Genomic DNA, 16005 nt, shown 5'->3' with positions numbered 1-16005 from the left:
TTTGCTTGTTTGTTTGTAAAAAGGAGATGATAGTAGCCTAAAAACTGAGACACCATATGATTGTGCTGGGGAAAAAAAGCCCAAAGAATACAACACATGATCTTATATAACTCTGGTTAAATTCTCTGTTGCTTGTTTTCATTTCATGTTTGCGTGTTGATGGAACCTGACACTTAGAAGTGTTTTCAAAAGGATGACAATCTTCATGCCAATTTAATCTCTCCTGTCCTGAGGCTGCCAGTTTTTATTAGGGGTGGTTATGATGTGCACACCTGGTCATCATTAACAACGATGAGATTGGTAGCCTATTGTGGAGTGCAGGCCACCAAGCAGCTGTCTGACTGACTTCTGAACACTGCTGACCTGGCCCATTATTGAAAGAGATTTAGAGATCAAAGTCCCTTTATCTCATTATCATTCCACTAATCCACCTAGTCTACTTTTAAGTGAATTTTTGTGGGGGATTTTCATCTGGGAATTTATAGGTGTTGGACATCATGCCAAAAGTATTTAATGTAAATCCCCCATGAGAAACACTTCTTATGTGTGAAACTTTTTTTTAATACCCCCAAGGTGGGGAAACATCTTCGGCAATGCTAAAACTCAAGCCAAAACTCAGGTTATAACATAGCCTTAGCCTTAAGATCATGGAAGAGATCCTCTTGGAAGATATGTCAAAACATACAGAAGACAGGGAGGTGGTGAGAGACAGCCAACATGGCATCCCTAAGCACAAATTGTGCTTCTACGATGGAGTAACTGCATCAGTGGACAAAGGAAAAGCTACAGATGTTATCTGTCTAGGCTTCTGTAAGGACTTTGATACGGTCCCCCACAACAACCTTACTGCTAAATGGGAGAGATATGGATTTGATAGGTGGACTGTTAGATGGATGAGGAATTGGCTTGATGGCTGCATCCAAGGAGTTACAGTCAATGGCTCAATGGCCAAGAGGAAATGCATAATGTGTGGTGTCCTGCAAGGGATCGTACTGTTTAGTGTCTTCATCAATGACATAGTGGGATTGAGTTGCACCCTCAGCAGACTTCCAGATGACACCAAGCTGAGTGGTGCAGTTGGTACACTTGAGGGAAGGGATGTCATCCAGAGGGACCTTGACAGGTTTGAGGAGTGGGCCCATGTGAACCTCATGAAGTCCAACAGGGCCAAATGGGTGCATTGTCCCTGGGTCAGGGCAATCCCCAACATTGTTACAGACTGGGGGATGAAGGGATTGAGAGCAGCCCTGTGGAAAAGGACTTGGGGGTACTGGTGGATGAAAAATTGGACAGGAGCCAGCAATGTGTGCTCCCAGCCCAGAAAGGCAACTGTATCCTGGGCCGCATCAAAAGAAGCGTGGCCAGCAGGTCAAGGGAGGTGATTCTCCCCCTTTTCTCTGCTTTCACCAAGACCCTACCTGGAGTACTGCGTCCAGCTCTGGGATCCCCAGTACAAGAAAGCCATGGACCTGTTGGAGCAGGTCTGGAGGAGGGCCACACAAATAATCAGAGGGATGGAATACCTCTCCTATGAAGAAAGGCTGAGAGAGTTGAGGTTGTTCAGCCTAGAGAGAAGGCTCCAGGGAGACCCGGTTGCAGCCTTTCAATATATAAAGGGAGCTTACAAGAAAGACAGACCTTATACCAGGGTCTGTAGTGACAGTACAAGGAGCAACTGTTTTAAACTGAAAGTGGGTAGACGCAAGGGAGAAATTTTGTATGGCGAAGTTGGTGAGACACTGGAAGAGGTTACCGAGAGAAGCTGTGGGTGGTCACTGGAAGTGTTCAAGGCCAGGCTTGATGAGGCTTTGAGCAACCTGTTCTAGTGAAAGATGTCCCTTCCTGTGGCAGGGAGGTTGGACTGGATGATCTTTGAAGATCCCTTCCAACCCAAACTATTCTGTGATTCTATGGTTAGAGCGCTTTGGTGTAAGTAGTTTCCTGGAACTAAAGATGTTATACCTCTTCCCAACCTGATTGCTGGATGGAAGAATGCTTTATTTTTATTTATTTTTTTTTTTCCTCTGAAAATGCACCTAAACGTACTTTCGTTTTTCTTGATGAGAATGCTGAGAAGAAACAGTGTGAGATTTTTTATTGTATTCATTTTCCTCATGGTCTCTGTTTATCTCAGCATCAAAATGGTAAATAAACTAAAGAAGATAATACGCATTTACTCTGATCCATGAAAAGACGGATTTCACTTAGATGACCATTTCTCCTGGTTTAGCAGCTGATTTCATAGAAGGGCAGAAGGGACAATTTAGGAGTAAAGTTGCTTTCATCAAAATATAAAATATAAAATCGAGTATTTTCTACAAACAGGACTAAGAAATTCATTGGAATTACTGAATATAAGTAAATTGACTAATAGCATGTTTGATCTAATTCTGATGTTAGCATCTGTAATATTTTACTTTTAAAGATGGCTTGGCTTGTGATCATTTAAGCTTGGGTTTTAATACCATGTGTGATCATAGGAATCTAGAAACATTCTTTGTCCAGAGTAATTTTTGTTCTCTTGGGGTTTATTTACTTAATTCCATTCATGCTTGCTTCTTATCTGCAAGACATGATAATGATGAATTCTGATTCACTGTGGTTTTGTTCTGTGTTTGACTGTACAACAGAGTAATACACTACTATTAATTATTAAATCTAGTTAGGGTTAAGAACTAGACTTACGATAATCACGAAAGATTTTAACCTTTGAACCAAAACCAGATAAGCAACGTGAACAGAATTTGCTAATAGCTTAATTGTGGCTGTACTCCCAATGACAAATGCAACCCTCTGACACTTAACAGTGAAGTTAATATGTACACCTTTAAGCTGTTTCCCTTGAAGAAATTTCTGACACAAGCATTCTCTGGGTAATGGCATTCTTGTGCCTGTATTTTATTTTTTTTTTCGGTGTACAACCATGTTAATTTTGTTAGTGCAGTTTTCATTTTGTTATTCCTAGAAAATACTTTGGCTGAATCTTTTGATTTACAGACTTTTTTGGTCTATAATTTCATGTAGTAAAGTGACAAGCGTGGTATTTAAATTTTTACGCTGCATTTTTTTTATCTGTGGATTTTTCCAATTAAATAATATGAAACTGTAAAAGGGGAGAAGATACATGCCTTTTGTTGTTTAAAAAGGCAAAATAAGGTGTTCATTTCATTGGTAATTTTGCAGTGTTACTATATATATGACTTGTCCAGCCGTTAGGGCACATTCTTATGTTAGAGTACCTTAAAAAAAGGAAAAAACCACCATGACAGTACTTTGTAATGCCTTTGCTTTATATTTTGGTTGTTTGTATCTCCAAGAAGTGATGATATTTTCTGGAATAATCCATAGCTGGAGAAACAGATCATCACCTTCTGTGCCTGTGTGTTTTGTCTTGTTTACATGATACCAAGCGACTTTGGCACAGTGACACGCGATTCCCTAATACCTTCCCATTTCTTTGCAACATTCTTATGTGCACAGAGAGCCAAAACTCTGGGAAATGGTCAGAACAGAGCCATAAGCAAGGCAAACGTTTATTTGTTGATTTAGTATATCTGTTTTCTTTAAAGCAAGATTTCAACCTACCAATCTAGACTGTAGTTTGGGTATAGTGACATTAGTTGTATATATCATTGCTCAATAGCTCTCAGGCTTGCTTGTGTGTTTTTTTTGTTTGGTCTCTCTTTTGGGGATGGGGTATTGTTTGAACTGAAATACATGGCTGTTCCACAAAACGCCAGCAACCTGTCTGATAACCTGTTTATTGTGGAGTTTATTTTCTGACATTAGATGAAGTATAAGAAATAAAAGAACTTCACTACTTATGGTTTAAATTCATCAACTTCTTGAACATTACATTTAATAACAACTTCAAGGACAAATGAAAATGAAAATACTCCAGTATCTCCTGTTCGTGGATCAGTCTAGATGGTTCATAGTTCAATCATAACTCTGTAACCGTAGGGTGGATTTTCTAATCCTTTAATCATTCTGGTAGCTGTCTTTTGACTCCTTTCCAGCTCTTCAACATCATTTCTGAAGTACAGACAATGAGAATGGAACACTGATGTGTATATACTTTTTATTACAAGTCCAGGAATAAAATTTCTCTTCTGCTAGTTGGGATACTGCTATTGAGGTGTGTTCAAGGAGTGCAACAGCCTTCTGAGCCATGACATTAAACTATTAATGTTTAGATGACTATCTGCTGTAACTCAAATACTCTTCTAAATAATTGCTTTTCAGGGTTGGTTCATTCATTGTTTGACAGGCTTACATTTAACAGTATTCAGATGCACAGTTTTTGCCTGTTTCTGGTTTACAGGTTATTTTAATTACTTTTCAGCATCATATCCTCTTAATTTACCAGTCCATAGATTTTTGTTCCACCTATAAGTACTGTCAATAATAACTTTATGGGTTTATTCTATCTCATGGGTGAAGATTTAAGTATCTTACCCCGATCTTGGTATCGCTGGGAACCTGTTTGGAAGACAGCTGTCTGTTGAGGACTTTCACCTGTGTAATTTAATACTTACTGTTTAAACAACTGTTATTTAATGCATGCTATGTTGGTTTGTTGTATGACACCAGATCAGTTGCTTAGCAGATGCCTAGTTTCTCAAAACCACTGACTTTGTACAGCAAACAGTCTGAAATGTCATACCTGCATGCTCTTGGTATGCACTCTCTTTCCCTCACCCCTTTCCCATCCTTTGGGGGTTTTTGGGTGATATTTCAAAAGTTACAAGGTAGAATGTCTTCCGAGCCTGTCCTTCTAAGGAGTGTCTGGACCTGCTGAGTGACAATGGTCTAACTTGAGTAAATCCTCTCTAACGTTTATCTTCAGTAGGCTACAGTGGAACTCTTCTCATAGTCATTGCAAATGTGGCCTGTGTTTCCCTAAAAACAAAACAGAAATATTTGCAAATAATGTGTGTTTTTTCCATGTTAATAAATGTTAAGTGTTTTACCGCAGCAGTTTAATGAGGGACCAATGTGGTTTTAAGTGGTTTTTTAAAAAAAAAGCGAGATCTCACGTGGAGCCCCAGAGTTCTTCATCTGAGACTTTCTGTTAACAATTGGTGAAGTTTCCCAGATTCTTTGCTTACCTGTTCCAATTTTCTCCTTTTACCTCCCCTCCTATCCAAGCTGCTTCTATTATTTTTCATTGTTCCTGGTTTTGTAGAATTGAGGCAGTCTAGGCTATTTCATAAAATGTTCTGAAATTACTCCCAGTTGTTCTTATTTTAAATCTCAACCCAGTTATTTACACTTGTAATTCCGTCAGCTTTTGCTAAAGTAGCTCTCATGAAACACAACATACCTATAACATACCTCTGCTACTGGTATTGGACTTCTTTTGTTTACAAGTAGCAAATGGTATGAAGTTGTAATCACGTGCTCCCACAGTTACTTTTGTTTGTAGTTCTGCCACATGTTCTTTTTCTTACAAAGTATTTGTGTGGTACTTTTCTGGTTTAGAAAGTACAATTTGTAAACTTGCAGAAATACAAAGGTAATTTGCTTGAGACCTTTAGCATCAGTTACATGGCCCTGGGAGATTATACCTCCTTCCCTTTTCATTAAAGTGTTTAAGGAGCCCCACTTGGTTGTCTGCCACGTGAGCTGTGACTTAGTCATCTGCCACAGCACCAGCTTTTGTGTCAATTTTTCTGTATTAGAACTTACATCAAAAATATTAAAGGTCACTGGCTGCAAGCCAATTTTGAAGTATAAAAAATAGCTGATCACTGAACTTTCACTTGTGTAAATCTTTGCTTCAGTTATACTTCCCTCTTCAAATCTGTGTCTGTATATTAGCAGTTCTTTCGGCTTATTACCCAGGTGTGCACAACGTTTGTACAAACAGTTCAATTTCTCAACTTCATTTGATTATTCATTTAAATCTTATTTTGATTTTTCTGCTAAATAAGTGCACTTCCTCCCCCCGCTTCTTCACTTTCAATAGTGCAATGATACTCTGACCTCTCTGGCCAGCCTGCCTTTCTGGATGTTTTTCCTCCTTTTCTAACAAACAAAACTGTCCAAACTCTGCAACTCCATCTTCCACAGAAAGCAGTGACTAGTCTCCAGAATGAAACTCTCTGTCGTGTATTCTTTGCCTGTCCAGGAGTTCACCTCTAGGTTGTTCTGTTTTCTTCTGGTATGGAACAGAAATGTTTTTCAAACTGGGTGTCAGGATAAGAAGTATGGGGTGTTTAGGTATTTATAATTTGCCAGATTCAGAGTAAGTTGTCTCATGGAGTGTACTTCAGGCGCATGTACAATTTTGCTGTTATTATTTCTAAATACAGTTGAGCAAGCCCCTTGATCTATTTGAAAGGACTTGCTTGCATCCAAATAGAGTGCACTGTAGTGGAATAGCTATCCCAGCTGCCTGTGCCTACGCCTCAGGGTACCTGCAGGCTTCTCCTGTGTACTGCATGCACAGTGGTCATGGCTTATCCCCCTTAGGAGCACTGTATGACTGTATGCCAGTGCTTTTGTGTATGGGTCAATGCTCGGTGAATGCTGGCAGCAGCTGCTTAGCACTTCTGTGAAACAGGAAAAGGGTTTCAGGTTGCACCTTGAGAAACACTGGCTTTAGAGGCCTGCTGCAAAGAGTTCTGCATCTTCTGCAGAGGGACCAGGTCTGTCCTTAGAAGCTGAGTGCTCCTTGTTATCAGGGAGGAAGTGGATGTTTCAGGACTTAACTGCAGCTGAAAGAGTCTGGGATACTTACATGATACCTTCTCCCACTTACCATCATCTAGCTTTCAGACTTTCACGGACAGATGAGGATTTGAGGTCCATGGCACTACTGCTTACTTGTGGGACTGCATCATCTTACGTAACTGTGGAGACCAGCAGGTCTTTGCATAATTTTCGGATGTGCACTAACACAGCTGGAGCATAGTCAGGGCATGACTCTGCACTGGCACAGGTGCAGCCTGAGCTCCTGTACACCCTGGAAAAAAAGTTTCTTCATCTAGTAGAGCACTTAGACCTCATTCTGCCTGATGGGCAGTGAGTTTGAGGTTAGACTTCCCAGTACAAGGGAGGGAGGCATGGAGCTTCTGGAGAGGGTCCAGCAAAAGGTGACTAACATGATGAAGGGACTTAAACGTTTCTTCTATGAGGAAAGGCCAAGAGAGCTGGGACTCTTCAGCTGGGAGAAGAGAAGGCTCAGGAATGGGTCTTACGAATTTATGTAAGTAGCTGCAGGGAGGGTGCAAAGAGGATAGAGCCAGGCTCTTTTCAGTGATGCCCAGTGACAGGACCAAAGGCAGTGGGCACAGACTGAAACACAGGAGGTTCCTTCTGAACATCAGGAAACACTTTTTCACTGTGAGGGTGACTGAGCACTGGCACAGGTTGCCCAGGAAAGTTGTGGAGTCTCCCTCCTTAGAGGTATTAAAAAGACATCCAGACACAGTTGTGGGCAGCTTGTTGTAGGTGGCCCTGCTTGAGCAGGGGGTTGTACCAGCTCACCTCCAGAGGTCCCTTCCAACCTCAACCAGTCTGTGATTCTGTGAAATACAGTGATTGTGCTGCAGCATCACCTTGCAGATATAGATCAGCTGTGTCACCAGTTTACCTAGGCCTTTAATTAGTGTGGGGGGAATCCCATGGGATTCACATTTGACTAGACTGCCTCTCACTTATCATTTTTTTTATGGATGTACAAAGAGTAATTTTGTAGACACTCTGGGGCCACTGTGACTGGGTGTCTGAGGGGAAATCAGTGAAAACCTGAGTTCTGCAGTTCAGAGGTTTTTCCAGTGGCAGTATGCCAGCATGGTTCTTGGGGAGTAGGTGCCTTTGATGCTTAAGTCTGTCTGGTGGGCAAGACAGCACGGTAGCTTGTTACCTGGGATTGTGAGCTGTATTGGGTAGTATAGGGCTGTCTCTGAGCCAGTCCCTCAACATCTACAGGACTGAGGCAGGCTATAGCTTCAAGCAGTTGTTTGTAGGCTAAAGGGTTCTCCAGGCCTGATCCAGTGTCAGTACCCCAGCAGTGTCAGCGTCATTATGCAAAGCAGGGCAGTTGCGGTTTCAGGGGTTTGGCAAATCATTATAAACTGAGTAGATGCAGCAGGATTGAAACCCTGCAACTTGGGTACACGCAGTCTGGCAATGCCCTAACACCATGTGTGAAGTACATGCATGATGCTAGCTGTGCATGTAAGCCCAGACCAGTACCAAAACATCCTGGTGACACTTGGGTGTGGTTACAAACTCAGTTGTTTTGCTCAGTGCTCACAGGTGCCCTGTCTAGTGCCAGCAAATTCCTTTTGCACAAGAGAAATTATTTATAGATAACAGAAGGAAAAAATACTCTTCTCATCCCCTCTCAACACTCATCACGAACAGAAGTGTGCTGCAAAGTTAGGAGATTATTTGCAAATATGAGGGTTAATCCTCACTGGGTACATCCATGAAAGAGAGAGATGTAAAAGACTCATGGCTTTCTACAAAGGTACTGTACACCAAATTATATGTATTATAAAATATATACAAATAACTTTTTAAAACAGCTGGTCTGCCCAGTTGACGTTGTGCTGAGGTCAGGTGAAAAGGGTGGGGAGTCAGGAAGAAGTGAACAGATTGCCAGTCTGTAGCCCTGCCATGCTCAGGCTTAGTGCTGGAGTGGCAGAGCAGCTGGCTCCTGCCTTGGCTCCTGGAAGTACCATGGAATATCTCAGGTTTCCTTCATTGAGAAGACTGTAAAGAGAAAGTCTAGAAATGGATTTTTATATTTAGGTTTGCAGTTGTAAATGAAGTTTCTACCTTCCTGCCATTCTCCCTTCTGACTCAATAACTTTACTAACAAATCCTTTTTCACAGAGCGGGGGAAATGATTCTCTTCTCAAATCTTTTTGAAGCAGAAGACCTCCTTGAACAATTGGTAAAGCAAATTCCAAAGTTCATTGCTTTCATAATAACCTTGTTCTGATTTTCAGGCAGCCCTTTAAGTCCATCAGCAAGCAAGGTAGATGGTTTTTGTGGTATGCAGATTATTGCAATTCTATGTTGTGACATAAATGTCACCTAAGAGTATTTCCTCTTTTTCTTAAGGTAATGATATCTCTATAACAGTAAGTACCGTGAGCTGCCTTCTCTTCACAGTAATCTCATTGTAATTATAGTTCTACCAGTTACGTTTCAGAATAATGCTGGAAATGACACCAGGCTTTATTCCTGGGTCAGTTAATGAATCCTCACTCACCATCATTTCTGAAACAAAATGATGATTCAGGCTGAGCTAGGTTTGGGTTTTTTTTTCATCTGCTTTATAGTGCTTTTGATGCTGTAAATTACCAGTGAATGACTGCACCTCACCAACTTTGCTATTTTTCTGTGATCCACACAGTTTGGATCCTGCTGCATGGTTCTGTTTCTAAATGATAAGGAGTTTGCCTTCAACTGGGGACTTCATGGATCATTGTCTTACCTTCACACAATAGCTTTTCTATTTGGAAAAGTGTTATACTGAAACTAAATTTTCAAGTAGGGGAAGGAGAGAGGCAGGAGATGTTACTCTCACAGATGATGCTGTTCCCCCCTTTAGCGCGCCACCCAGTTCATAGAGTGAGATGGAAAAGAGACTGAGGTACCAAACCTACTGAAGAGGCAGGTTTTCGTTTATGTTGGATTGGAAATGCTTGCCTAGGAGTACTAAGATTTTCATGTCTTATCCAGTACTCCAGTAAATGTCTGAACTAAGCTTCACACTTAAATATCTTGGGAACATCTTCATGTTACAATTCAATAAAAAACAACTATTTATAGAAGTTCCTTTTCATTCTTTTCTGTCACATACAGGCAGGTACTGATGTTTCTGGTGGCGCCAGTAGTTCATTTGTTCCAGAAAACCTTATTGTGAGATGTATTCGAATGTGCTGTTATATTTGGTCTAAACTATGCAGTCATACTGGTATTTGGAAGCAGTTTTGACTAATGTTTTTGAATGTATGTGTGAAAGATCCTGTTACTCTTTCCTCTAAATGTCTGTTTAAAGGCACTGAAATTCAATAATATATTTGCAGTACATCTAACTTTTTTAGTTACTGACTTCTCACACTGCAGCTCTCAGCAGGCTTGCACACCCAACTGCATACGTTCAACCTCATCATGCCACACCGTGTAGGTGAAGAATCTGTCCTGAGAGATTGTGGGATTCCCGGAGAGAACGGGGTCCTCCACCAGCAAGCACTTCAGTGTTGTCACGGTTTAAAGCTGGGCTGGCGATTAAACCTGCAGCAGACGCTCTCTGTTAACCCTCCCCCCCCACCCAAAGGGAAAGGGAAAGGGAAAAGGGAGAGAGACTTACGGGTTGGAAAGTTAAAACAGTTTTAATAAACCTATAATAATGAAAAAGAGTATAATAATAATATTGGAATAATCAAATATATACAAATATATATACAAAACCAAGATCGAGCTCCCCCGATGTCAGCAACGTCACCACCGGCACTGCAGGGCAGGCTCCGGGAAGGCCCAGGCTGGGCCTAGCGACGGTCGAGAGCTGGATTCAGGGATGCACAGATCAGGATCGGGGGCAGCAGGAAAACAGTCGGAGTCCTCCTTGGACACCGGCCATAGCAGAAAAAGCAAGAGCGAGCAAGAGAAGAAGCGAGACCCTCGTGATCCCCCCGCTTTATACCGAGAATGACGTGTATGGGATGGAATACCCTCGTTGGTCAATTTTGGGTCACCTGCCCTGTCTGCTCCCCCCTGCAGCTGCGACCCCCCCTTCAGCTTTTCACTTGTAAGCAGTGAGGAATCCAGCGGTGACCTTGGTTTCTCTAAGAAAAAAAAGTACAGCAAGAGCCTTACTGCACAACATCCCTACCGGTGCCTCAGCGATAACTACAAACTTCGAGCGTTATCAGTCCTGGAAGCAGACACTGTCTGCAAAAACATGCAGTTAGTTTCAGAAAGTGCAGTTATTTAGAGGAGACTTAGCTGAAAGTAAAAATCACTGAAAGGAAAATCGGCCTGGTTTAGGCCAAACCAGGACAAGTGTGTAACTTAGTTGCCCATTGACCTGGTTTAGAACCCCGGGCAGAACAGGGTGAGTGAGTAAGCATATGTGTAAACAGGCAGAACTGGCAGGATCGGAAGCTGAGACTAACTTTTGAGGGTGAGAAAGTGACAGTTTTTGTTCCCTTTGTCTGATGATGCTTCCTGCTTTTCAACGCATGGATGGAAGATACATGGCAGTGTAAGATGATGGTGAGTTATCTTTCTTGAGAGCTTGAAGTTGGGAGTTTGAACTGAATTGGCCACACAAGAGAAATTAATTAAAGTTTTTCCATGTCCTGCATGACTTTGCTAAACAGTAAGCTGTTTTAAGTAGAGGGTGTTATTTCCTCCTCTGGTTGTATTTTGAAGCAGAGAAAATGTCCTCACACTGTGTGCCTGGCTTGCTCTGATAGACTAACTTGTGAGATAAGCCCCTCTGGGAGGTAGGGAGATGTTTAGTTTACAGGCTCCATTGGTACTTAGAAACGGTGGCAGCCAGTCCTTGGTTTTGCCAACAGCAGGATGCTTTTGAGTAAGTCAGAAGCAAAATCCTAAACAGGTAGGGAACATGAATGTCAAAAACTGAGGAAGTACAGATTTTGCTCAGTAGAAATACAGAGCAGCAGAGCACAGATGTAAAGTCTTTGTAGTTGTGGAGTTGGGCCTAAATTCCAAGCCGTTCTTTCTTCTCTTGTTCATGTGAGGAGAACACGTCTCACAGCCATCCATGAAAGCCCCACTGAGGATGATTGGTGAAATTCCCACAAAGAACAGTGGAGTACACGTCAGTAGCCTGAGTCAAAGCCACAGTTCACAGCCCTAATTTCCAGGTAGGAAGTATGTTCTCATTGCATACCTAATAGACAAGCTTTTGTAATAGCATGTACATTGCTCTGTCATCTTCTGCCTCAGCTTCAGGAGTCCACAAATTCAAATTCACAATAGACTATTGCTGTACTGTCAAGACTGACAGGTAAGGGACTCTGGAAGCTTTAATACAGTGCCAAAAAGATACATTAAAGATAGTAATTAACAAAATGGCTGTCTCCAAAGTAAATGTCCAGAAATTCCTTACATTATCTTTGGTTCTGTTAAGCAGGAATAAATAAGTAGGAGATGTACAAAAACAGTGGCAGTTTGTTGTTGCTTCTATCGTGTATAGTAATGACATTGAGGATTCAGTTAATTTTTCATGTGTTTTTTTTGGATCCTGATTGATATCTATTGAATACCTTTTAAGGCCTAGAAAGGCTTTTATGATATGAAAAGACAGACTTTGACTTAACAGCATCCTAACTAAAATCAATGCGTGTACATTTGACTCGGCATGTCCCATTGTTGTTAACTTTTATGAAATAAACCTGCTATGATCAGAGTGGCTTAATCAGCTGGAGCAAAGTTTTATGGCAGAGAAACCAAGAATGTTCTGGGTCGATTCTGGTTTTCACACTGCTATCTTTTTGGATTGTAACAGCACAAGAGTATTTGTAATAAGAGGGAATAGTTACACAGCGCTGCACATTTTCAGAGTGCTGCATGCCCGCTAGCTAATCAGGCACACTATCACCCCCACGAGGGAGGAAGTAATTAATTATTGTTATCCCCGTGATCATAGGTGGGGAAGTGGAGACAAAGGTTGTGTCTAAGTTAGCAAATAGTGTGAACGGGAGAGTGGGTCTGTGGGGCAAAAGAGTAGGTGCTGAGAACCTGATGTCCATGTTCCAGGGTTTGGGGTTTTTTTTTTTTGCACTATAAACCAGGTCTAGTCTGATCCCAGGGACTAAATGCCTGGTTGTGACTAGAATGCATTAGGTGTGGTCCTTAACTTGCATTTTAGTGGTTTCATTGTAAAGGAATCCAGCTTCTCACTTGGAGACATTTTGATGATAATGAAGGAGAGCACAGTGAGCAAGGGAGATGAGAAGGTTTGTTTCGAAAGTGTTCTCCTGAACCTAGCTTGAAGACTAGTGTATGTCCACCCAGAGGGATACTCTGGCGAGTGGTTTCAGATGGGAGTTTTACCATGCCTACAGGTTTGTTGTTTAGTCTGGAGAAAAGGAGGCTGAGGGGGAGACCTTACCGCTCTTTATGACTACCTGAAAGGAGGTTGTAGCGGGGTGGGTGTCAGTCTGTTTTCCTAAGTAACAGGTGATAGGATGAGAGAAATGGCCTCAAGTTGCACCAGGGGAGGTTTAGATTGGATATCAGGAAAAAATTCTTCACCAAAAGAGCTGTGAAACATTGGAACAGGCTGCCCAAGCGAAGTGGTTGAATCACTATCCCTGGAGGTATTGAAAAGACGTGTAGATGTGGTGCTTAAGGATGTAGTTTAGTGGTGGACTTGGCAGTGCTGGGTTAAGGGTTGGGCTCAATGATCTTAAAGGTATTTTCCAACCTAAATGATTCTATGATTTTCAGAGCTGCTAAGCACAGCTGAACTGGAAAAAGGCTTACGTTTGCAGGCATTTCCAAATAACTTTTTATATACTTGGAACAAAAGCTTGGCCCTGGTGGTTGGCCACTGCTTTGCACAAAAGTGGTGGAACTGGCATTTCACCTCAGGAATTTTCCCTCCCTGTTAGTGCTGAGAGATAATGAGATATTAATCCTTTGAAATAAGTTGATTTAGGTTTAGAAACATCTTTTAATTAAGTCTGATTTTCCTGAAGAACATGAGCTACTTACTCTCTTTGTATATCAGTGCCACTAGTAATTTAAACTCACTAGTCCATTACGTGAAAAAACATGGACTATATTGTCCTCTTTATGGTATTTTTATTTTAAATTATCTGAACTATTAATGATATTTCACTTGTCCTTTGCTTCGTTTTCCATGTTGGACCCTGCAGAAAGTTTGTATTGCAACATAATTAATTGATTAGAGAAGTGCTTATTCTTTGGTTAGGTATTGTCAAAACTCTTTGGTTATTATTTGTCTTTGTTAACCTCTAAATTACCAGTCGTCTTTGATTGATTTGACTTTTTCTTTCAGTTAATGGTTACAGCTACTGTCAATTCACATCGATGTTCTTCAATGGAAGCATCAGAAGAACAGGAGATAATGATAATAAATGTTTCTGATCTTAAAAATAAGGAATGGAGCTGGGAAAAATACAAACAACTTTTCAGGCTGTCCTTTTGTCAGGAAGAAATGAAAGATAGCTCTTCTTCTGCCTCTCTTTGCATGTGCAGGTATATTCATACAGCCTTTAAAATAACTTTGACCTACCCGGTATCTGTAACTGCACAACAGTATTGTTAGAATGAGAGGTTTGATGCTGGCTTTCCCATGTGTCAGATCTATGTCTACCAACGTGATCCTGACTTGAATTTTTTCATGCTGAAAGTGAGCCAGATGTCTTTAAGTTGATGTGCAATTATCTTTTACACATTTCTCAGAAGGTTTTTGGCCACCAGTAAAAGTGGAAAAGAAAACTTTAATTTAATAAAGAGATGGGAAGCTTTTAATCGGCTCATTGATAGAGTACATTTAAAGTGTTGGAGAAGTAAGTCTCAGAAATTATTGTACACTAACTAGCAGGAAAAAATGAATCTTACTCAATCAGTTGAGTTTGTAAGTGAGCAAGCTATTACACTGTAACGCTACAGGAGCCAAATACTACCCTAGTTGTGATCGTATGTGATAGTGAAGGCAAAAAGCTCCACACCTTATCTAGGCTGTAGTTTACCAGCATAGTTTTTGTGGTGTTCTTGGTAAGAAGAAAAATAGTTGTTTAAGTAAGATGAAGATGAGAAAGCAAAACGTGTAAGAACTCTTGAGACGGGATTGGACTTGAAGCTAGATAGTCTGCTAGCTGAATTGCCAGGACATGGAAATATAAAAGATTAACTTCATTGTCCAACTGCACAGACAAAGAGAATCACAGACTGTCTCTCATGGCCTCGCAGAAAATTAATAAATATTTCATACATTTTATTAGAAAGATGATCAGTTCAAGTATATACATAAAAAGATGCATCTATGCATGTAGCATTATGTTAACAATCATTCCTTGCAAAAGCCAAGGCAACGTTTTTGTTTAATAACAATCTGTTTTGTGATTGTACAGTCTCAAGTCAAATCGTGTGTGCAGTATTGCTGGTAGGATGCAGGTGAACCAACTGCCCCACACCAGCAGTTGACATAAAGGAATTGCCTCTTTGCCCCTAGGAGGTCATGTTGGTGGTTTAGTAGCTGTCAGTAATGAACTGCTATTGAGGTATGAAAATACCCAGTGCTACAGGTGCTTCAGACAGGATCTCTGTGATTTGACAGAAAAATGAGCCCATTCCAGCGTATCACTGTGCTATGTACTTAGGTTCATTGGTGTGAGGTTCTAATGAGATGCCAGCTGGGATAGTTAAACCATTTGATCTTCTGCAGAGCACTGTGTTGGTGGGTTTTAAAACACTTTACACAAGGTTATTTATTGCATAAAATAGTGCAATAAATGAAGGCAGGAGATTGAAACAGAGGTTATATTTGCCAAAATCTACTTAGCAGGTCAAAAAAGGTGCCAGAAGTAGAACATATTATCTGGATCCCAGTCTATTTCCTTTTCCAGTGAGCCTTTGTGGTTCACAAATCAAAGAAAGTAATTTATGGCTAGTTAGTGAATTGCAGGCTTGGTGCTTCATCCTAGCTCCCAAGTTGCACAATCCCTGGCTACAGCAAAGCTCAAGGGCATCTCATTCCCCATGCCATCTAGATGGCATTTCCGAGCATGAGAGACACATTACTGTTTAGCAGTCCACAAGCAAAAGTTTAGGAAGTTGTCCCTTCGGCTTGCTTCAACCTGTAGAGCTTCAGCAGCAATCAGTGTTTGTACTCTTCTGTTATGCTTATTCAGAATATGAGTGCATTTCAGCCAGTGGTATGAGTCAACGCAGGACTGTGTCTGTAAAAGGCCCTTGAGTGAGGGCCAGTGCCACAAAGAACCTCATATTTTCTCATTGGTAATTCATAATAGTTCT

The 16005-nt window shown here is 41.1% G+C and overlaps 1 protein-coding gene across 4 annotated transcripts in view; it reads left to right on the top strand.

Moving 5' to 3' along the window:
* The window catches only part of LOC137675843 (guanine nucleotide-binding protein G(q) subunit alpha), a 137841-nt gene that overhangs the window by 8147 nt on the left and 113689 nt on the right, over positions 1 to 16005 (top strand). The window contains exon 1 of one of the 4 annotated variants that reach the window (XM_068422077.1): positions 11785 to 11861. The exons of the other annotated variants lie outside the window; for them this stretch is intronic. The gene's annotated coding sequence lies outside the window, so the exon portion shown is untranslated. Of the gene's footprint in view, positions 1 to 11784; positions 11862 to 16005 lie in introns of those variants that run through there. 4 annotated transcript variants of the gene reach the window in all.

This window comes from Nyctibius grandis, chromosome Z (assembly GCF_013368605.1).
Source record: "Nyctibius grandis isolate bNycGra1 chromosome Z, bNycGra1.pri, whole genome shotgun sequence".
NCBI lineage: Eukaryota > Metazoa > Chordata > Aves > Nyctibiiformes > Nyctibiidae > Nyctibius > Nyctibius grandis.
This window is presented reverse-complemented; position numbering and strand designations above follow the sequence as displayed.